Source organism: Pinus tabuliformis, chromosome 4_2, assembly GCF_031772625.1.
Source record: "Pinus tabuliformis cultivar Carrire ecotype Pingquan chromosome 4_2, CPIR1, whole genome shotgun sequence".
NCBI lineage: Eukaryota > Viridiplantae > Streptophyta > Pinopsida > Pinales > Pinaceae > Pinus > Pinus tabuliformis.
In genome coordinates, this window is record NC_142304.1 from 325,039,655 (window position 1) to 325,063,573 (window position 23,919).

Sequence of the window (23,919 nt, forward strand, 5' to 3'; positions counted from 1 at the left end):
CAGTGGTGGTCGTTGTCCTGCTGACTGTAACTGATAAGAGCGAGTGCCATTATTATAATAAGAATAACTAGAGACAGGAGCGATATTGGCATTAGAATAATCTCCACGCATATTCATGATACTCACACCTCCAAATCCATTTATATTTATATCCACATTAATTGCTGCAGATTGTGCTGGCCGTGCATAGTGGATGGGATTATTGGAAAAATTGGGTGCAAAATAAGGGTATCCGGATTCATAACATCCATATGCATGAGATCTGCCGTGTCCATATCTGTTATATCCATTAGGGAGTCTTTGCCTTCGTGTCTGCTGTGGCATCATCATATTAGGGTATGTACCGGTTCCACCATTAAAGCCAGAGTTAGTATTCGTTACGTGAACATCAGAAGCATGGTTAAATCTTGGTACTGAAGAATATTGAATCACTTCACGTCTATCATCACCATCACCACCACCAATTTGTGGATGTTCCATTAGAGTTTGCGTTAATACGAATCTCCGTGAAAACTTGTCTTCTGCGATTCTAAATCACTCTAAAACTTTATCCGGCTGATAATCACAGAACTTTAAAATTGGCGAACTCAAAAAGATAAGTATGATAATTAGATCCACCGTACCTAAAACTAGTATCAAATTACCTATTTATATCTATCTGGACGATTTTCTATTGTGAGTTGGCTTAAAATACACTCTTCCACTCTCCATCACGATGGTGGTTCAGGTTGACGATGGAGTGCCACCTTTTACTATGCATAAACATAAAAATATGCGTATGCCGGGCCTTGGGTGAAAATATGGCGAGGATGGGGTGTGAAAAAGTATTTGAAATATATTTTTTCAATATTCCTTCCCATGGGGTTGGGTAAAAAAGTGATGAGGGCAGGGGTGTGAAAGTGTATTTTTTTCAATATTCATTCTCCACGTATGTATAAAATTTTAAAAATGGAGATGCCCGGGTTGGGTGAAAATGCCGTGAAAGTGGGGCGGGAAAAAAGTATCTGAAATACTTTCTTTCAATATTCATCCCTTACTTGAAAAACTGATGCGGCTTGTGAAAGAGATTTTTGAAATACTTTATGGTTCAGGTAGACGATGGAGTGCACTTAATGGGTGAAATTAAAATGTACTTTTTCATCTCCACCTATTTAAAATGCACTTTTTCACACTCTACCTTGCTCCACCATCATGCATGAAGAGATAGGAAGAGACTATGAAGGTGGGTCGGGTATACCTTTATTTTCTATTATGCATGAGGGTGGTAGTGCAAAGGGTGAAACAATGACCATGTAGTCCTCATGCATAAAAATAAAAATAAATATTCCTCATTCACCCTCACCCTTCATGTGGCCAACTCTGATGCACACACTACTCCATCCTCATGCATGAGGGTGGGGCGAGATAGGGGTGAAAAGGTATATATCAAATATATGGGGATGAGAGATTGCAATGTAAATGCACTCTTTCGTTTTCCACCCTTCCCCCCATCCTCGAAAATAAATTAAAAATAAATAAACATTAAGCATCGACTTTTTTTAATTCCCTTCCTAATTTTTCAGAAAGATGGTTAGAAAGGTTGTCCATTTAATTATCAACCAAGGGCTCGTATAAGACTTGTGAACTATCATGCATTGTTTGTGTGAGAAAAATTGTTCAAGCAGTGATTTGGGTGTTATTTTTTAGTTATAGGAGAAGAAATGTTGATTTCAAAAGGGAGTATTCAAATACTTCTACAAGGTCACCAAGGCTAAAACTAAGCAATTGATGCCTCATAATAAGTTTGAAATAGCAGTATTGAAATAAATAAGCTCAATGGAAAAAGAAATAAATCACTCTAATTAGATAGTAATTGAACTTATCTATAGATAGAATCATCATCATCATCACATCAACACATGAAAACAGAATATGTACATTGAAACCCTTATGAGAGAGAACCACAAATATTTTTATCTTCTTCAATCTTTGATTACATAAATTTACAAGCACCATCACCCAAAATATATATTTTAGGTACCAACCCCAAAATAGATTTGGAGACGCCAACCTGTTGTAGGCTACAACCTAATTGAGGCACCAACCACTGAAATGTCAAGCGTAGACTTGTTGTAGGACTCGACCTGATTGAGGCACCACCCTCTCAAATATGCAAGCATCGATTTGTTGTAGGCTCCAACCTGATTGAGGCACCAGCCTCCTTCACCAAAACATAGTGGATCACTTTTCACAATGTTTTAAACTAGATCCACAAGGTCAACACATTAAACATTTCTTCCAAATTTGATCATATCAACAAAGCTTCAATCAATTCTTCAAACATCAATAATATCTTATTCTTCATTTCTCTTATTGACACTAAACATGTTCATATGGACCATAACATTTTAACAATAACGAAAGACACATAGCTTCATGTCCCTAAAAAGATGTCTCCATGAATTTTCATGTCCCCTTTCCAAATCACAATAAAATTCTTGCCGTTTCCCCTTAAAAAAAATAAAAAATAAAAAATAAAAAATAACTAATTTGGCCCTCAAATTAACCCATAAAACATTGTAAAAGTATTTTATGTGATTCTTCTAGATCCATCACAATGTATTTTTGAATCGACATTTCGAGCCAACAAGTGTGGCTCATCACCAAGACATTGCACTTTTTACGTCCAATGTCTACAAAACACACATTTCTAGTGTGCATTTGACAAAATGTGTTTGATTAGTATGTCAAAAAGTTTGACATAATGCACTCAGAGGGAAAAAAATAATTTCGACATTCTCGACCAAACTCAAACCTGTTACTTTTATTGAACCAATCCGAGCCATTACCAATTCAACTATCATGTAAATGTCAAACATCAAGAATATATTTATCCTTCCATTCATTTAGATCGAACTTGTGACAACCAATTTTTCTTTTGGGCCTAACCACAAACAAACACCACATTGATAAAACCAAAAGGTATGCCTTCAAGCATAAACATATGTCGTATATGTCTCAGACCAGACATGTGCTTGTAACATAACCAATTACTTATTTGGGCTTAACCATTGAGCCACATCATGTGTATATGTCTCAGACCAAACTTGAACTCATGTTTAGTCATTGATTTATGGCGTGTGTATATGTCTCAAAATAGAATTGAACTCATTCATAACCATTGAGCCACATCATATATGTCTCGGACCAAATAGAGATGAGCATGCCTTGGGGCCTGTGCCAAGATCCATCTTGCAGACAAAACCAATATGCCTTTAAGCTTAGCCAAGAGTCAATGCACCTTCGATATTATCATGCACAAAACAAAACCAATATGCCTCCAGATTCATCATATATGTATCAACACAACCATATATGTCTCACCACAACCAAAACCAATATGCCTTCAAGCTTTACCATACAAAACAAAACCAATATGCCTTTGAGCTTCACCGTATATGTATCGGCATAACTAGAACCAATATGCCTTCAGGATTTACCATGTATGTCTCGAAAGAAGTAGAACCAATATGCCTTCGGGATTTACCATGAGTTATGCCATGTCTGTCTTAGACTATATAGAGCCTTCAATCCTCACCATGAATTGTAAACAAAATGGAATAACCGATGATTGAATTCACAACTTAGCATCGCATCCATGCACACACACACACACACACACATGTGTGTGTGTGTGTGTATGTGGGTGCCCCCAAGCTCAGTTGGAGCTGAGTAAATTTGAAACTCGGGCCAATACAAGCTTGAATTTTGTTGCCTGTGTAGAACCTTCCATATCACCTTATTTATCACGTAGACTAATACCATAGTAGCCTCTAGGGCTTCCCAAATCCTCCATATGGTCGTGTCATGTGACCTGGACCTTAGGAGTACATGGCTCATTTGATGTTGATGTAAACATGACATAATCATACTACATGAAACTCTCTTAGTGGTGCACGAAGGGCTATATTTCCACAATTTGATATATCTAATAAGAGAAAAGCTTATGGAGTTTATGATGTAACAAACTTTGTAAAGAGAAATTGGTAAGTGGCTTTGTTTGGTTTGTGGGATCATGGGTTCAACTCCTAATGACTAGCCTTTTTTTTTAAAAGCGAGATATCGGTGTGTCAAAAGGCACAATTTGTCAAATTGTTGGAAATTCCATGTTGTCGAGCCAAAAAGTTTCATTTCATATAGCACACCTTGAAAGTGCCATTTTGTTGAACAATTAACATTTATAATGTTTTTTTGGGTTTTCTGAGCTTCAAATTTAATTCTGGAAAAGGGGAAATGGCAATCATATTTTTGTGAACTTTGACAGGAACATCAAGAGTCATGAAGGCATGTTTTTGGGTATCAAAAGTTATATTTCTCTTGATATTATGTTCCTATTGTTGTGGGGAAAAATGCCTATGCAGGACGATCCTATCCACCTAAGGTGTGACAGTGCCTTAGCAACAAACAGAGACAGCTATTCTAGTATTCTTCCTTTATGAATTAAGAATGAAGAGAGATAGATGGACTAACCGGTGTCTTCCGTTTGTCCCTCGATCCGATCTCTCTTCTCTTTGTGAGTTCCCAGCTACTTGCCTTCTCGCTCGCCCAACTTCAAGAGGTTTCTGCAAGATCACAAGAAGAGAACACTACACAAGACATGGATTCATATTCATAACTAGTTCAGGATTAGAAATAAACTAAACATACTAATGCAATCATACATCAAAATACATCAGTATATAGGAGAAACCAAGATAGCTTTATTGATGAATAACAAGGTTCAGGAAGAGATACAACCCAGAGGGCTCCAATCGAGCATCTCCTTCCCAGCAAATGGAATTCCTATCTTCACCCCCTTCAAAGCATTAAGCACTCAATGATTCCAATCTCAAACCAACATCAATTCTTTGCAATAACAAAATTCCAGCCTCTAGATCTCATGGAGGAGAGATCCATATATAGATGTTTGGAGAGAGGATGAGTCAGCTTGAGATCTGACTAGTGTCCTCTCCCTCTGTCAGTTCTTGATTCCACTTGGAGGTTCTTGCTTCCACTTGGAGATTTGGAACCTCTTACTCATCACCAGTCGAATTCCCTGAGGCAAGTGTCATTTTGGAAGCTTCCTGGGTTTTGACACCTTGAGAAACGAACCTGCCACATGTCCACTCTCGTTCAGCGCAGGTAGCCAGTGTTCCCTTTGACATTCAACGCAGGTAGCCAGTGTTGGCTTTGACATTCAGCGCAAACAGCTAGTGTAGCCACTGAAATGATCCTGAATTGACTTGTTTTTGAGCAGTTTCTAGTGGAGAACTTCTGTGAATTGCTGTAGTTTGTTAGCCTTGTTCCTCTAGGGGTAGGAACAACATGTTTAGGGACTTTGGATCCCTTAGATTATGGACATTTCATGCTCAATGCTGTAAGGCACAAAAATTTCTATAACAGTTGCCCCCTAAAGTATGAGGCTGTTTATCGGGTGAAATGCTTTATCAGGGGATCCGAAGTTCATCCAATGCTGGGAGGAGACCTGTAATAAGATACAATACAATACATTATTTTTCATACTGCTTTCATGATCTAGCTGAGGCGGGCATTCCCATGCTCAGCTTTATAAATTCATTTTTCTGTACATAGAACAGACAATCGTCTGATGGTAGACTGATAATTTTGATGAAATTATCATCCTTTGAGTAGGATGATTATCTGCTGCAATGAAGTACATGTCAATGTCTTTATCTTTCATGAATATATATCGCAGCTCGGATGGATGAAACTAGATCCGGGGTCTTCAAACTCGTTCGATCTTCACTCTAAGTACAAGTCGATCCATGTGAGAAATGTTCTGAAGTCGAACATGGAAAGACATCGCTTGATTACCGGTCAATGATGTAAATCGTTAACAAGCGCGAGAGGAATCACCGATAATGATAATGACCCTCAAGGTACTGCAGTACAATTCACGTGGTGTGGATAAAGGACTTGGCGTCGAACACCACGCAAAATCTTTCGGTCGAAGGTCATTGATGTATACCTGTCACCGGAAGTGAGAAACTTGCCATTGAGGCATGCAAGCTTCAAAGTACTGAAGGGGTTGTTCCTAGATCAACTTCTTGGATAATGAGCTGATGTCGACAAGAAGCGATCCGTCAAAGGAGGGCCTTAATGAATCCCACATCAGTGACACGGAACGGAGCTAATGATTTTAATGGAGGTGAAAACGATCTGTGACATATGATTTAGGGTGGCGGTCATGAAAGGATGAAGGATAATGTATGGCAGTGGATGGGACACGGTTGACTTTTCTGAACGACTTCTCTTGAACATGTGGCGACACTGATGCGATGGATTGGTAGCATTACCCCAAATATGGATGGTATGACGAGACCATGGATGTGACCGGTTAATGAAACAACCCAACCCGATTGTGGTACGGAGGAAAAGTGTCATGTTCAAGAGCGACTTGCTACCATCAAAGTTTTCTTGAGTTTCTCCCAATTTTTCCCCAGTCATTGCTGACCAGTACCTCTTTATTTTTGTCAAGCTTGAGGAGGATAACATGTGCTTGTTCTATAACCTTCCCTTCGGGCAAGCCCATCGCTATGTTTTAACGAGCCTAGCGATAGTGAAACTCGTTCTCGTCTAAAGACAAGTTTGTCGCTATTTAATGATTTTAACGAGTCTAACGACAAGGATAACTCGGTCCTTTTCATTTTTAGAGAGTCTGAAAAGGTACGTAAAGTTAACTCCAAAAGTCCTTTTTCGTCATCTAATCCCTTAAGTCCGAAAAAGTATAAAACAATACAGAAGGGATGAGTTTTCGATAGTTTTAACGAGCCGAATAAAACAAGCGCTCGATCTTTTTGTGCAATAATCCCTCAGGGCCAAAAAGATTAAAATCTAGAGGAGGGATAGCACTTCCTGTCCCTTTAACGAGCTGGAAGGCCAAGGACTCGGCAATCTTTTCATATTTTACGAGTCAGTTGAAAAGAGCTTAAAGAAGACTCGTCTTTTGAGGAACGAGTGATAAACAGGGTTAGCAGCTGATTCCAGGTACAGTTGGAATTTTCCAATCACGGCAGTGTCACAAGGATGGCTAGGCGAAATCACTCTTCGCAGCTGTTCCTCAAAATGGGTAAACAATCATATGGAGGTGAACGATCAGCCAAATGAAAAGTGGAGGTGACGGTGCAAACACGACCAAGGCTTTAATGGCTGATGATATTACATTCACTGTGGTTATTTACCGGGATAGTTCATTTTTTAACGAGCTTAAACGCGGGTGGAAACATTTGCTCGGTCTTATGTTTATTTTTTAACGAGCATGAACTATGCGCTAAAACTGCTCGGACCTTGCATTTATTTTTTAACGAGCATGAACTGTGTGCTAAAACTGCTCGATATTATATGGTCAAATTTTGATTTTTGCCATAACTAGCTTTTCCCTTTTCAAAGATAGTATTGTATCCTCAATTGCTGCATCAAACTAGTTAGAAATGAATAACATTTGCTTGAAAATGAGATTAGAACCCTAATATTTCGCTTTGAACTATGTAAAAAGCAATTAAAAGGTGTCTTTACCTCTCATTTTACCACTTCATTTGAACTTGGTTTGTTGGAGCTTTGGAGGTGCCTCTTCCCCCTTGATTTTCATCAGCTGATTCCGGGAGATTCTGCGGACGATTTTCAGCGCCGTCTGGACCAGGTAGGAGCTAAACCCTAGCTCTTTCTTTTCATGGTTTCCTTTTTCCATTCTATGCCTGTTTTCCTGTTTCCCTGAGCCCCTGGGGTTTTGTTAGGGTGCTCTGCCATCAGCGCAGGCAGTTCACTCGAAACCTGCGTTGAATGTCAAGCTGCATGAAGGCAGTTTGACCTTCAATGCAGGTGGAACACTAGCCAGTTGCGTTGGGCATAGAAAAATAGTTCTGTTGCACAATTTTTGATGAAAATTTTGCTAGTTTCTCATCAAATCCGGGATCTTACTCTTTCTCTTGTTTGTTTTGCAGGGACTTTTGAGCAAAATGACCCTTACATGGTGAGAACGAGAACATGAAGAAGAGGACATGATTTCCCTCCATGACCCTGTCAAGGTGAACGCGTTGCGGGACTGTGGCCTGCTGAAGTTCTTCCGTATCTCTAGTATGAGAGCACAGATCTCCTTACTGCAGTATATGCTTGATGCTTGGGATCCTATCAACCAAGTGTTTCAGATCAGGAGCAAATCCATCCCTTTGACCGTGGTAGACATTTACTTCTTGACTGGTTTGTCAAGGCGGGGTGCCCCCATTTCTTTGTCAGGTTCGGCCCGAGGGAATGACTCCGTGAGAGATTATGTCCGCCAGTATTGCAGGGAAGGATCCCAGCCGAGTAGAGACGGCAAGGTTGTTATCCGTGAGATTACTGACAGGTCTCTCAGGTCCATTTTGTATACTATCGGTAGGATGGCCGGTATCGCATCTCTTCATGTTGCCAACAGATCCTATGTGCAGCACGCCTTGGAGTGCCTCCAACCGAAAATATTCAACTGGTGTGATGCAGTACTTCTTCAGATGAAAAGTCAGTTGAACAAGGTAAAGGACGGGAAGCTAAAGAACTTTGGATTTGGTTCTATTCTGACTGCCTTTGCCTTGGAGAAAATACCACTGATGCAGCCTCAGTATATCGCACTCGACTTGCCTTCTCCTACCAAGCCACGCATGCAGAGATGGGTTGATCACATGTCTAGGCATGCTGGTCAATCTCAGATTTCTTTCACTGATACCTTCTTCAGGTGGTTCGAGCGTCAAGAGATGGTCTATTCCGAGTATCCATATGTTGGTATGGATTTCCGAGGCGATCCGGACTTGGTACCGCCGAATGGCGAACAGTGGGGCGCTATTGGTAAAACCTTCGACCATATTACTGTTTACTGTTCTTATTTATAATGTCCTTGTGCTTTATTCTATCAAGAATTTAATCAAACTCATGTGTGCATGCAGATATTGGTCTTGTTCGTCCAGCAGTTCGCCCGAGAGCGCCAGTCGCTGCCCCAGCAGGGGAGACTGCTGGGAGGGTTATTCTCCGCGACCTTGACGTGGCCGAGACCCTTACAGCTGTGCAGGAGCAGGTTGAGAGCCTTACTCTCGGCATTCCCGATGTGAGGATTGATGAGTTACCTTTACAGTTGCAGCGACATACTACTGGTGTGCCTAGACGATGGACTCGTCTCTTGCGCATGATTGCACAGGCCGTGACGTGCTATCATGAGCATCACTAGGCTAGGGTGCCCCCTAGCATTTTTGAGTTTTTGGGTCATACGACCGATTTTTGTCTTGGTTACAGAACATTATGTATAAACGATAAACAGCTTATACATATATTTTTATTTTCGAGGTTTATTTTGGTTGAGTTATATGATCCATATGTACAACATTGATGATGTGTCTCTTTTTATAAATGTCGCAAATGTCTATCTAACACATAGTTTGCTAATGAGTCGGTTAATGTGTTTAAGTTTCTGGAAATATGCTGGTATTGAATTAAATCAAATTGTCTTTCCAAAATCTTAACCCTTAGGAACATGCGATAAATAGCTGGGTTGTGGACGGAATATATACCATTGAGTTGTAGTATTACGAGTTGTGAGTCTAGCCTGACGATTAGTCGGCGTATACCATGGGTGATGGCATCAGAGAGTAGTTCTATCAACGCGCTATACTCAGCGATGTTATTCGTTGATTGCCCAATACACACACCTATGAAACTTACTAACTCGCCGCTTGGATCAAAAATGGCCCAGGCTGCGGAGGACAAGTTCCGCGAACTACGACTCGCTCCGTCGGCATATCCAACACATGTCTCCAGAAGGCTTCACATCTGCAATAAATGTAAAAAGGTGGATTACTCGACCAAAACAAACACTTTAGCGAAAACAAAACACAACAAAAGCATACAGGTTACTATTTAAGCATAGTAACGCTTGAGGTACAACCCATTACAGGGTTGTGCCAGTGGAATTCCGTCATAATCCATTAACTCGTAGGCTCCTTTTGCTAACACTCATTTAACAATATAGGGGCCCATCCATAAAGAATTAAATTTACCTGCTCCAAATTTATCGGATTCTTGGTCATAAAGTAAGACCAAGTCACCTTCTGAGAAGACACGGGGTTTGACATTTTTGTCGAACTACGCCTTGACTCGTTTCTTATGGGCTTCATTAGCCAAGGCGGCATCACGACGGGTTTCATCCAATTGGATTAATTCCAAGAAACGAGCCTCTTCTTCTGAAGTTCCAGGGAGGAGATCAATTGCGAGTTTAAGAGACGAGATTTCACACTGGATTGGTAAGACTGCTTCCAGGCCATACACCAGTTGGAAAGGTGTGAACCCGGTCGCATTCCTTACCGATGTTTGGTAAGCCCACAAGGCTGAGTACAGGATTAGGTGCCACCTTCTTTTGTGAGCTCCGATCATCCTTTGCAACATACGCTTCAGGACCTTGTTGATTGCTTCAACTTGTCCGTTGGCTTGCGGATAATACGGGGTAGAGCTGTCGTGAGATAGCCCTAGCTTGGCAGTTAATTCAACCATCATGTGATTGTGAAAATGCGACCCATGATCTGTAACTATCGCCTGTGGTACGCCGAACCTGGCGACTACATGATTGAAAAAGAAAAGGGCAGTTGTTTCACCAGTGTTATCTAATGTAGGCATCGCCTCGGCCCATTTGGTAAAATAGTCAATGGCGACTATAATATACCCATGCCCCCCGGTCGAGGTGGGGTTACATGTCATGAAATCGATGCCCCATTTGGCGAAAGGCCCAACAACAACTATTGGCTGTAAAGGTGCGGGTGGTCTTCTGGTTTTGCTATTAAAAATTTGACAAGCATGGCAACTTCTGACTACGGTTATGCAATCTTTGAACATGGTTGGCCAGAAGTATCCTGCTCGTAAGATTTTCTGTGCTGTAGCATATCCAGATTGATGCCCCCCACACGCGCCTGAATGAAACTCATTCAGGGCTTTTTCGGCCTCTTCATGGGTGAGGCACCTCCTCAGAACTGTATCGATACCACAACGGTAAAGCGTATCACCGACGATCATGTAGTCTTTTGCTTGGTATCGTATACGTTTCTGTTCTGAGTGAGAGGTGTCAGGCCTGAACTTTTGGGTTTGGAGATAAATGATTATATCTCCATACCACTCATTGCTTGTAGATATCAGAAACAAATGCTCGTCCACGATTGATTCTTCGGATGTTTCATCGTTGGACGACGATGGGAGATCGCACAATAATTCTGCGAAGACTAAAGCTTTCTTTGATTTGGATTTTACAAATTCCAGATCAAACTCTTGAAGGATCGCTATCCATTTTGAATATTTGCCCCCCAGCAACTGTCGCGACAATATATAAGTCATGGGGTTGCAATATGATAGAATGGTAGTTTTCCGAAAGAGGACGTAATGTCGAAATCTTTGTATCGCTTGAACAGCAGCGAGTGCTAGCTTTTCAACATAAGAATATTTGCTTTCTGTATCATTCAAGTTTTTGCTTAAATAATATATAAGATGTTCAATTCCATCGACTTCTTGAACTAAAACCATCGCAATGGTCGTATCCGCTGCAGCCAGATACAGGTTAAAATCTCTTTGATAGTCTGGGGCATACATTAATGATGCTTTTACTAGAGAATCTTTCAGAGCATCAAAAGAAGCTTGCGCCACCTGATCCCAGACAAAAGGTACATCCTTTTTCAAAAGACGAGTATAACCTTTAGCGAGTTCTGCGTAATTTGGAATGAACCTCCTCAGAAAGTTTGCTTTCCCTTGGAGTTTTTGAATCTGAAGCAAATTTGAAGGTGGAGGCAAATTAATGATTGCCTGAACCTTGCAAGGGTCGAGACGAATCCCATCCTTAGAGACTACAAATCCAAGTAAACGACCAAAACCGACGCAAAATACACATTTGTGTGGATTGAGTCTTATCTTGTAGTGTCGACAACGTAGAAATTTCGCTCTTAAATGCTGCGGATGATCAGTCCGCTTTCGTGAATGAGCCGGAAGGTCGTCAAGATAAGGTTGAACGATGTTCTTGATGTCATGGAAAGCATAATTCATTGCCCTCTGAAACGTCGCCCCTGCGTTCTTTAAACCAAAGGGTAATTTTCGATAAGCGAATGTGCCCCACGGACAAATGAATGCAGTCTTTGACTGGTCCTGTGGGCGGATATTTATTTGATTATACCCGGAAAATCCATCCATGAATGAAAAGATTTCACATCCGGCGCATTCATCAATTATCTGGTCGATGAAGGGTGTAGGGTAGTTGTCCTTCGGACAAGCTTGGTTTACATTCCTATAATCGACACACACTCTAATTGTCCCTTGTTTCTTCATAACAGGGACAATATTCGATACCCAATCGGTTAGAGGAACCGGGCAGATAAAACCAGCATGGAGGAGCTTTTCAACTTCTGCTTTAATGGTAGCGGCTTTCTTGGGGTGCACCTGCCGAAGCCGTTGTCTTACTGGTTTGACATCAGGATACATCTTAATTTCATGTTCAACGATACTCGAGTCAATTCCTGGCATTTCATCATATGACCAAGCAAAGACATCTCTGAACTCGCGAAAAAGAGCGTTATATATTTCCAGTTTTGAAGGAGAACAACCTTTGCCGACATAAATTCTCTACAACATTTGTTTTAGTCGAGATATTTATGGCTATAGTCTCTTCAATATTGGATAAGTTTCGCTCGGAATCCACCGTATTTACAGTATTTGATAGGAATTCAAAAACTGAAGGGTGATAAAGGTCATGCTGAGTATCTTCTTCATATTCTGGAAGAAGGGAATGATGGTGGCAATCATTCCATGGTGCCCCCTCAATCAACATTGATTGTAGGATTCCTTCGTCAGTCCCATCTACTTTCGACCAAGGATCTAATGGGGTACCATATTCTCTAGACCTATCTACCCAAACGCTTGATGAGCGTTGATTTGGGTTCGCCTCCCATGCCCAAAACATTGATTGCTACAATATTTCTATTGGGCTTGGGGGCAAAACCATTGCATGATCCATGTCGATATCGTCTTCTGAGATCTTCGTGGAAGATATCATGTTGCAGGCTCCTACCAACGCTACTTCTCCTATATAGATTGGAGGTGGAAGTGCGAAAGTTCCCATTAATGTGGGGTCTTTCAGTAGGCCTACCCCGATATCTTGAAGCGAATGGTTGCTTCCATGGATCATGGGAATGCTTCCCGTAACTTGTGAACCATTAGGGAGGAAGTCTTGTTGGTCGAAGATCGTAATCCCTCCTTTAAAAGGGAATGCGATCTTCCTAAAATAAGTCGACACTACAGCTGCCATGGCATATATCCACGGTCTTCCCAGCAGGATGTTGTAGTCAAGATTCCCATCGATGACTTCAACATCTATTTCTACTGTTTTTTCTCCTAGTTCAACTTTCAAGTTATTAAGGATACGCGGGGTATAGGTCCTTCCGTCGAATGCTTTCAATGTCGTTGAAGATCGCGACAAGGTCGGAGACCCTAAAGTTTTCCAGCAACTCATCGACATAATACATGTAGATGCCCCCTCATCAATAATTGTTCGGTGAACAGTTTTGTTGAGGGCTTTCACTTGAATAAGGAAAGCTAGTTGAGCTGGTAACTGAGGATCGTATCCTTTGTGGTCGAAGGATACAAGATTGGAATCCTTAGGATCAACCCCACTAATAGCTGATAACAAAGCCTGCCTTTGGGATGGGCAATTTTGTAGTACTTCAAGAGTCGACATAGCGGATGGCGATTGGGCCAAATCTTCCACTATGTTATAATGCTGCGCCGCCCTGGCACGAGGATTAAACGTCGGCTTGTGTACTACTCCCTTTGGCGGTTTTGTTGTTAATTCAGGAATGATGGGTGGTACAACTTCTGTCGAAGTTGTTGTCGAGCTACTTGGTTGATCTCTACCTTTGTCGTTCGACAACTGCGGATTCCCGTAATCTTTGTTCCTTGTCGAAATCAAAGCATCATTCTGTTGTTTTGAAACCGACAACATAAGCACTTGCGACGGGGAAGCATTTCCATTATCAACCAGATTTTGACCTGGATTGGGAAACGGATCAGTTAACACAGCTGAGGTTTGCGAACTTTTGAAGAACCTTCTAAGCTCAGCTTTGTATGGACAATCGGCTGTCCAATGATCCTCGTCACATATCATGCATGGACTTTTTGGTTTCGCTTTCCTAGGAGGGTTTGAAGAAGTTTTTTCAGGGGATGACTCACCCTGTTTCTTCTTTTTCCCTTTGTTTTTCTTCTTCTTGCTTCCTGGTTGATTGTTTTCTTTGCCTTTATCTGCTGATACGGCATTTACTTCCGAAGCAAGAATTTCTTCTTTTGCATTTTGATCCGAATTCTTACGGGCTTTCTTAGACGAAGCCTTTGTCGATTTTGCGTTTGCCGTGGCAATCACACCATCGCCGGCATGAGAGTCACTATTTGATTTAGGAGGAGGAGGAATTGAGAATTCCGGTCTAGGGGCGTCAGGTATTTTGTCATAGAGCGTGCCAGACTGAGTATAGACTAAGTCTAGATATTGTGCACGAGCAATAACTTTCTCTTCTGTTACGACTCCCCCCTTTGCCACATCTTCCGTTATAGCAGGAAGTAACGACTTGATAAACCATTCAGCTAATAGCTGATCGGGCACGTATGTTTTCACCATTCTACGACGACGACGCCACTCATGTATATGATCAGATATATGAGTGGCCGTTGTCTGCTTGAATTTGGTTAAGATTTCCGTTCCCGTTTCATACCTTATCGGTAATTGAAAATGGGTTAAGAAAGTCATGGCTAGGGAGCTGAAATTGTCGAACGAGGCTCTAGGTAATTCAATATACCATTTAGCCGCCGGACCCGTTAACGTCCTCTGGAAAAGGCGAAGCCTTATCGAATCATCGTTTAGGGTGTTTGATGAACACCACAGATGAAAAGTCATCACGTGATTCGATGGGTCTTCACCTGGATTTCCATTAAATTTAGGAATGTCCGAAGGAAGTTTGTGAGGAATCGCTAGCCACCAAGGGGCATAAGCAATTGGATCGTTGGTTAACCGGTGTAAATCGGGTAACTCTAAAGTTGCCACGAATGGTAACTATTGATTCAGGTTAGGTGAAGCATACCCAGGGTACGATGGAATCGCCTGAGCAGTGGGCCTTTGCATACCAGCATAATGTAATTGATGTTGGTATGACTGATACAGTTGGTGGACTTGACCACTGTAAAGCGGTTGGTTTTGACCGTTTTGAATATACGGTTGTCCACTGTTCGCAAAGATCTGCTGCTCAGGACCTTGTTACACTTGCTGGAATTGTGGTTGTTGGTATTGCACCAGCCACGGTTGTGAAGCCATGTTCTGCTGTGCTATACTAACCGTTGGACCAAGGTGTGGGGTAATTGTACCCGTTTGGACCTGTGTCGCCCCACCAGTTGGTGATTGTGGTTGTGTCACAGGGTCAAGGGGCTGTTGCATTACAACCTGAGAAATATGAGGTTGACATACAACAGGCAACGTTTGAACTTGCGACACTGTCACAATAGCCGGTGTGGTCGGGATTTTCGACATAGGTACACACTGTTGCATAGAATCTACAACCCTTGGTTGTTGAGTTAGCATAGGTACCCAACCACTTGATGCAACTCCAGTATAACTTGAATACTGTTGTGAACTCCCGTATGGATACCCTCCCGGAGGGGGTAATGAAAGGGCATACTGCCCCCCATACGGTAGCAATCCGGAACTCAAGGGTATTGTTTGTCCTTGGGGACTGGATTGCCCAAATTGACCTCCAAATGGATCAATCTGGCGAGTTTCAACATAAGAGTTGCCGGATATTATTCCGGAGCAACAAACTGGAACAGACCACACTGTCGAAATAGTCCCTGGGTGGACTCCTTCTAGCGGTTGTGAGCTAGTTGGGACAGATGGTATGCCGGCAAACATTGTCGGAGTGACGACAGGGGGTTCTGCTGTCGCAGTGTCGTTCGACATAGTCCTAGATGTTGACGGTTGTTCAGACATTTTGAGTCTATCCAAGATATTACCTAGCGATTCTACAGGAACTTCCACTTGTGGTAGACTAACTTCTGATGAAGGAAATAGAGTGACCCCGACTCCAAAATGTGTTGGAGTACTTGCTTGCGGATCCTCTACAATTTCCTCTATCGCAATCAAACCAGGTGGAAGAGGAAGACCGTCAGGTCCGTAAAATATTTCTGTTGCCGAAGAAGGGGTTGAATTGACAGCAACAGTTGTTTGAGGAGCAAGACTCTCTGAACCGGTTACAGATGGAACTGGTTCAGTAACGCAAGTATTTGCTCCCAGACTAGGATCAGTGTTACTGTCCCTCTGTGGCTGTTGAACTTCTTCTATAGAGGCAGGGTTTCCAGAAATGTTTGGAGTAACCAGAATCTCAGATGTCGTTGGAACACTTGTTCTAACTTTGAGAGGAGATTTCGAACCGGTTAAACGAGTCCGCTTTGTCCATACTGTTTTCGATTCCGGAGAGAAAGACGGTTGACTCGTAAGCCTCCGCGAACGACGGGGTTTCAATTGACTTTCTTCCACGATTGCGGATTACTCGATCAACCAAAAAGGGGAAAGTGTGTTTTCGAATTAAATGAATTTTTTAGACGCTTTTAGACACAACTTGCTTTTTCACTTTTAAAGAGTCGAGAAAAAGCTAAAGATGACTCTAGTCTCCTTCGATGTTTTAACGAGCCCGAAGTGACAAATGCTCGGATGGACTTTTTCCGTTATAGAGTCTGAAAAAGGCCAAAAGGAACTGCTCTGGAGTTCTAGGCAAAGGGTGTGCCAAACTTTTCGCAAAACCGCAGAATACTTTTTAGGGTATGGGCGGTCGATCTTCTTGAATGCTGTGTTCAGTGCATTGTGATCAGTAGGGCGGCCGACACGGCTTCCTAAGGATAAAGGTTTTATGCCTATAGGGGTCTCCCAATATATACGCGACGGTACGTGGGAGCACAATCCGTACTGGAGCTATCGTCCCTTAGGAGGAATCACCCACCATCCACGAGATCGACAGTCACCAGGCTTAACGACGTGGGGACACGTCTCTAGCCTAGACCTCTATGTTGTGCGTTATGTTGCAAAGCGTTGTTAAGTTCATTCAATTTATTTTAAGTTGATCTTTTTAGAAGTTTGCCTTTCAAGGTTCACCACGAGATGTTTGATACAATTCCTAAATGCAGTCTAAAGATGATAAGCAAGCTTTATATCTTTTCAACTTTGAAAATCCTAGCTACTAAGGGAAAAGAAAGACACCATCTTTTCTCAAAGAGCAATCAACACACTCTAATGCACTTTTCCTAAATCAGACATGCAAACTATCAAAATGCAAATGCACAATGCAGGTGTTTGTTTTCCGCTTTCTTAGTATTGATGCCTACAAAGAAAGCTTTTTGTACAACTTTGAATTTGCTTTTAAATGAAAAATACAAACAAGTTTACTTTTTCGAATCAGAGAGGGTAGAAGAGATTACAACACTTAACGATTTTCGAAATGAATACTTGTTTCGACACTTAAAAGAGACAAACTCAAACCAAATGCAAAAGCAAATGTATAATCAACTGCAAACAGCCAATGAACTCTCTTCTAAGATCACAATCAACATATCTGAATCAAGGGCTACAGGATGACTATTTCACTCATGCAAAGGAAAACTGTAAATGATGCCACAAACACATAAAAACACTCACAGTCTTTTTGTACAAAAGGAGGCGGAATCTAAGCAGAGAAAAGGAGTTATCAGACTGGTACCTATGCTGGTTACAGGCTGCAAAAATCAGAGATCAAAACAAGGAAAAATAGAGCAGAGAACCTCAGCTGCACAAGGCCAAACTGGTTCAGTGCAACCTCAACACAGGGGTTTTGACATTCAGCGCAGGTAGCCTTCATGGGAACTGCGTTGAAATGCAGAATCCCTTCACTGGGTCTGCGCTGAAAGAGAAACTCTCGTTTCTCACTGGGTTCTGGGTCACAGATTGCTATTTAATCTACTGTTTCAGGCCAAATAAAAGCAACAAGCAAGGTGTAATCAAAGGGATGCTTTGAGGGAGTACTAAGATCTATCACAAAGGATCATCAAATCATTTGTGAGTCCATTGTTCAGATCATAGACAAGTCCAGTGATTGGATCAAAGCAGCAACTGTCTACTTTGCATCTGGGAATAACAGATGCAGTTCGATTGTTGCTGTCGAGTCTATGAAACAAACAATGATAGAAACACAAATAAAATGACTAAAAAGATCTCCCCAACGGAGTCGCCAATTTGTTGTGGGGAAAAATGCCTATGCAGGACGATCCTATCCACCTAAGGTGTGACAGTGCCTTAGCAACAAACAGAGACAACTATTCTAGTATTCTTCCTTTATGAATTAAGAATGAAGAGAGATAGATGGACTAACCGGTGTCTTCCGTTTGTCCCTCGATCCGATCTCTCTTCTCTTTGTGAGTTCCCAGCTAATTGCCTTCTCGCTCGCCCAGCTTCAAGAGGTTTCTGCAAGATCACAAGAAGAGAACACTACACAAGACATGGATTCATATTCATAACTAGTTCAGGATTAGAAATAAACTAAACATACTAATGCAATCATACATCAAAATAAATCAGTATATAGGAGAAACCAAGATAGCTTTATTGATGAATAACAAGGTTCAGGAAGAGATACAACCCAGAGGGCTCCAATCCAGCGTCTCCTTCCCAGCAAATGGAATTCCTATCTTCACCCCCTTCAAAGCATTAAGCACTCAATGATTCCAATCTCAAACCAACAACAATTCTTTGCAATAACAAAATTCAAGCCTCTAGATCTCATGGAGGAGAGATCCATATATAGATGTTTGGAGAGAGGATGAGTCAGCTTGAGATCTGACTAGTGTCCTCTCCCTCTGTCAGTTCTTGATTCCACTTGGAGGTTCTTGCTTCCACTTGGAGATTTGGAACCTCTTACTCATCACCAGTTGAATTCCCTGAGGCAAGTGTCATTTTGGAAGCTTCCTGGGTTTTGACACCTTGAGAAAGGAACCTGCCACATGTCCACTCTCGTTCAGCGCAGGTAGCCAGTGTTCCCTTTGACATTCAACGCAGGTAGCCAGTGTTGGCTTTGACATTCAGCGCAAACAGCTAGTGTAGCCACTGAAATGATCCTGAATTGACTTGTTTTTTAGCAGTTTCTGGTGGAGAACTTCTGTGAATTGCTATGGTTTGTTAGCCTTGTTCCTCTATGGGTAGGAACAACATGCTTAGGGACTTTGGATCCCTTAGATTATGGACATTTCATGCTCAATGCTGTAAGGCACAAAAATGTCTATAACACCTATGTTTATATGTAGGCGTTGGGGTCTATGAGTAGGTTTTGTATGCATGATCAAAACAAGATATTGGAAAGATGTTATGATTGCAAATTTTGACAGAAATGATATAATCACTTTGTGGAGAGATGTATTTGTTTTAGTGCTTATGGATCCAGTTTAAATTATTGTGAAAATTGGCCCACGTCAGTTTGAAGAAGGAGGTGGTTGTCTCCATCGAGGTTGGTTCCTCAATCAAGTTGAGGCCTAGTACAAGCCGGTGCTTGCATATCTTCAAGGTTGGTGCCTTAATGAGGTCGTAGCCTACTACAAGTTGGTCCTTACACATATTGGAGGTTGGTGCCTCTAACAGGTTAGTACTTGCAAATTTAGTTTTGGGTGTTGGTGCCTTCAGTACGTTAGTGCCTACAAATATATGTAATCAAAACTAAAGAAGATAAAAAGAATTTTTGGTTTTCTCCTGGAAGGTTTTCCACATACATTAAGTGTTATCTTATGACAATGTTGTTTTTCTTCAGATCCACCCCAAAGGGATCACATCCCATCGGCTTATTAGCAGAGCCTAACCTTGAGGACATCAAGGAAAATTGACCCCATGACCTTCCATTAGTGAGGTGCTTTAGCAATGAAAACTCAACCAATTGACCTAATCCTCAAGGAAAATGATGTAATGATGTTATTTATAATGCATGATTATGTTCACAGTTTTGATTGATTACTAAATTGAGTAAATTGATAAAAATTGGCCATTTCACTAATTCACCCCCTTCTCATTGTAATTCTTAGTATAACAATTGGTATTAGAGTAAGTTCCTTCAAGAACAGTTAATCATTGGATGGTTCATACAAGGAGCCATGGTGGTGGAAGATCAAGAAGCAGAAAATGGATATAGATACAAATTCAACTATTCTTGTGAAAAATGAGCTCAAAGAATCTTGAAGGGTGAAAAAATTTATGTCAAAGCAATTAAGAGAAAAAAAATGATTAAATTGTGCTCCTAAGAAAAGAATCAAAAGTGATAAAGAAATTAGCATAATAATCATCATTAGACCAGTCACATCATAAGAAGAAACAAAACCTAGAAAAAATCAACAACAAGAAACAATAATCTAGCTACCAAACATTCTTCTATGGATATTGTTATTCATTCTATAAGTTTTGTCATAAAGTAGTTAATTGTAGAGCCTATTATGAAAGGAAAAAAAATTGAAGAGTAGCTACGTAAGAAACAACTCTACAAGTATGTATTGAGTTCGTAGAAGTAACAGTTTTACTTCTCTACGAAGTTATTATGAATGCTACATGTGCCATAATTTTGGGAACAAGGCTTGAGATTTCAAAATCAATCCAGTTAGACCCTTCACCCAAGGGAAGGAAGAATGCCCCCCTAAATTGAATGTATGCAAGAATGAACAAAATCAAGAAAAGTGTGGACTCATGTTGTATGCTCAAAAACAAGAAAATAAATGGTATGTTGACAATGGTTTCTTAAGGAAAAAGACAAGAGATCAGAGAAAGTTTATTAAAATTAAAGAATTACATGGAGGTAAGGTAATTCCTAGAAATAATTCATTTGCAAAAATTGTCTAAAAAGTTATCAACATTGATAATGGAAGGAATAAGGCCCAAAATTCCTTGTTGTAAAAGGATTGAAACACAATCTATTGAGAATCATCCAAATGTGTGATCAAGCATAAGATCTAACATTTAATTCCAAGAGATGTGAAATCATAAGTTCATATGTAAGAAAATTAATAGCCGGAGCTAAGAGGATCGAAGGCAATGTATACATTCTTAATGGATCTAAAATTGAGAATTGTTGCCTTGGTGGGATAGATGAAATTTGATTATGGAATAAAAGGTTGGGACACATCCATTTTGATAATTTGGTAAAAGTTACAAGGGCACAAGTTGTTAGGGACATGCCTAGAATATCAAAGCCTCACAAAATTATCTACAAAGCATATTAGTTTGTGAAAAAACAACTAGAGTCTTCTTCAATACAAAAAAATATTCAACTTCCATAGCATTGGAAATATTTCACACGGATCTTTGTGGACCATCCAGAACAAAAACTTTGAAGGGAGAAAGGTATTTCATGTTGTTTTTAGATTATTTCATAAGAATAACTTAGGTTAGTTTTCTTAAATAGGAAATCAAAAGCCTTTGAAAAATTTAAAGATTTGAAGGACCTTGTTGAAAATGAAATAGATTTAAAGATTAAATGTCTAAGAAATTACAGAGGAGGAGAATTCACTTCCTATGAATTCAATTATTTTTGTGAATATCATGGAATTAGAAGACATTTTATTCTTGCAAGAAATCCTCAACATAATGGTGTGGTTGAAAGAAAGAACTTAATATTTCAAGATATCACAAAATCTCTAGTCTTTGAAGCCCAGGTACCAGATTGATTTTGGGGAGAAGTAATAAATATGATAGTGTATATTTTCAACAGATCTCAAATTGGGACAAATAACACCAAAAATCCGTATGAGTTATGGAAAGAATGACCAACCATAGCCAAAGATGTCAAAAGTTTTGAAATCAAACACTACATCAAAGTTAATGAATAAAATCCAATTCAATTTGAATCCAGGGCTCATAAAAGAATATTCTTAGGATATACCTATCAGAGCAAGGGATGCAAGTGTTATAATAAAAGAACTTGAAAAATCATTGAATGCATTGATGTGATGAAGCACTGCCCCATAATGAAGTAATTCCCCAGGCTTAGCCACATCTATCTATCTTCAAGGAATCACCATCAAATAAACATGAGGATAAAGAGTACAAGATAGGAGAGGATGAGGTAATCCATTGCACAGAAAAAAACTTGTTTGTATATGTATAGAAGAATAATCTAGACAATAAAATTATAGGAGGAAAAGATTGAGGAGTTCAAAGAACAAGAAATCTTGTCAATGCATTAAATCAAAGGAACCTAGACTTTTTTGTACTTATGGAGCCTCAAAATTTTTCTCAAGCCAACCAAGATGAGTATTGGTTAAAGCTATCAACGAGGAGCTTTCTCAAATTGAGAAAATTGATAATTTGGAATATGTTTGAATACTAGAGGGTGAAAATGTGAATGGAACCAAATGAATCTATAAAAACAAAATTAATCAGGACAGGCAGGTGGTAATAAATAAGGCAAGAGTCGTATGTAGGAAGAGACTATGAATGTAGGTGGGGTATACCTTTATTTTCTATTATGCATGAGGGTGGTAGTGAAAAGGGTGAAATAATGACCATATATTCCTCGTGCTTAAAAATAAAAATAAATATTCCTCATTCACCCTCACGCCTCATGTGGCCAACTCTGATGCACACACTACTCTATCCTCATGCATGAGGGTGGGGTGAGATAGGGGTGAAAAAGTATATATCAAATATGTGGGGATGAGAGATTGCAATGTAAATGCACTCTTTCGTTTTCCACCCTTCTCCCCATCCTCGAAAATAAATTAAAAATAAATAAACATTAAGTATCACGCATTTTTAATTCCCTTCCTAATTTGTCAGAAAGATGGTTAGAAAGATTGCTCGTTTTGTGAACTATCATGCATTGTTTGTGTGAGAACAAATGTTCAAGTAGTGATTTGGATGTTATTTTTTAGTTATAGGAGAATAAATGATGACTTCAAAAGGGAGTATTCAAATACTTCTACAAGGTCACCAAGGCTAAAACTAAGTAATTTATTCCTCATTATAATGTTGAAATAGTAGTATTGCAAGAAATAAGCTTAATGGAAAAAGAAATAAATCACTCTAATTGGATGGTAATTGAAATTATCTTTAATGGCTCAGCCTACCACTTCTTTCACTCTGAAAGGGGGCTTAAGCAGGGCTGCCCTCTACCTCCCCTCCTCTTTCTTATAGTCATGGAAGGTCTAAGTATCTTAATCGCATCGGCTAAGTGGGATGGAGATATTTGTTGCCTCAAGATTATGGATGACTGCTTTCTCACCCACCTCCTATTTGTGGATAACGTGCTTATTCTGCTGGATGACAGCATTCGGGATTCTAGATATTTTTCCAAGATACTCCGCCTCTTCTCGGCCACACCTGGGATGCTTGCTAATCAATCCAAATCCACCATCACCTTTACTCACACTTCTATTCATGAATCCCAATTTGCTCATCAGGTCTTTCCATACAGTATCCACCCCTTGGACAAAGGTCTCAAATATCTGGGCTTTTGGCTTAAACCTACCTGTCAAAGGATTGCAAATTGGGTCTGGCTTGTTACAAAATTAGAGAAGAGACTGTCCATCTGGAGTTATAGTTATTTATCCAGGGCGACAAATTTGGTACTTATCAAATCGGTCTTGGAAGCTACCCTAGTTTTTTGGATGGCTCTTGCTTGGATCCCCAGGAATATCCTATCTCGTCTGAAACAATTATGCAACAAATATCTCTGGAACGGGAATCAGGATAAAAAACTATTTTCCTGGATTAGCTGGCAAAAGATTTCAATGCCAAAGAAATGGGGAGGATGGCGACTGAAAGACCTCCCCCTTTTCGCACAAGCCCTAACTACAAAAATGTGTTGG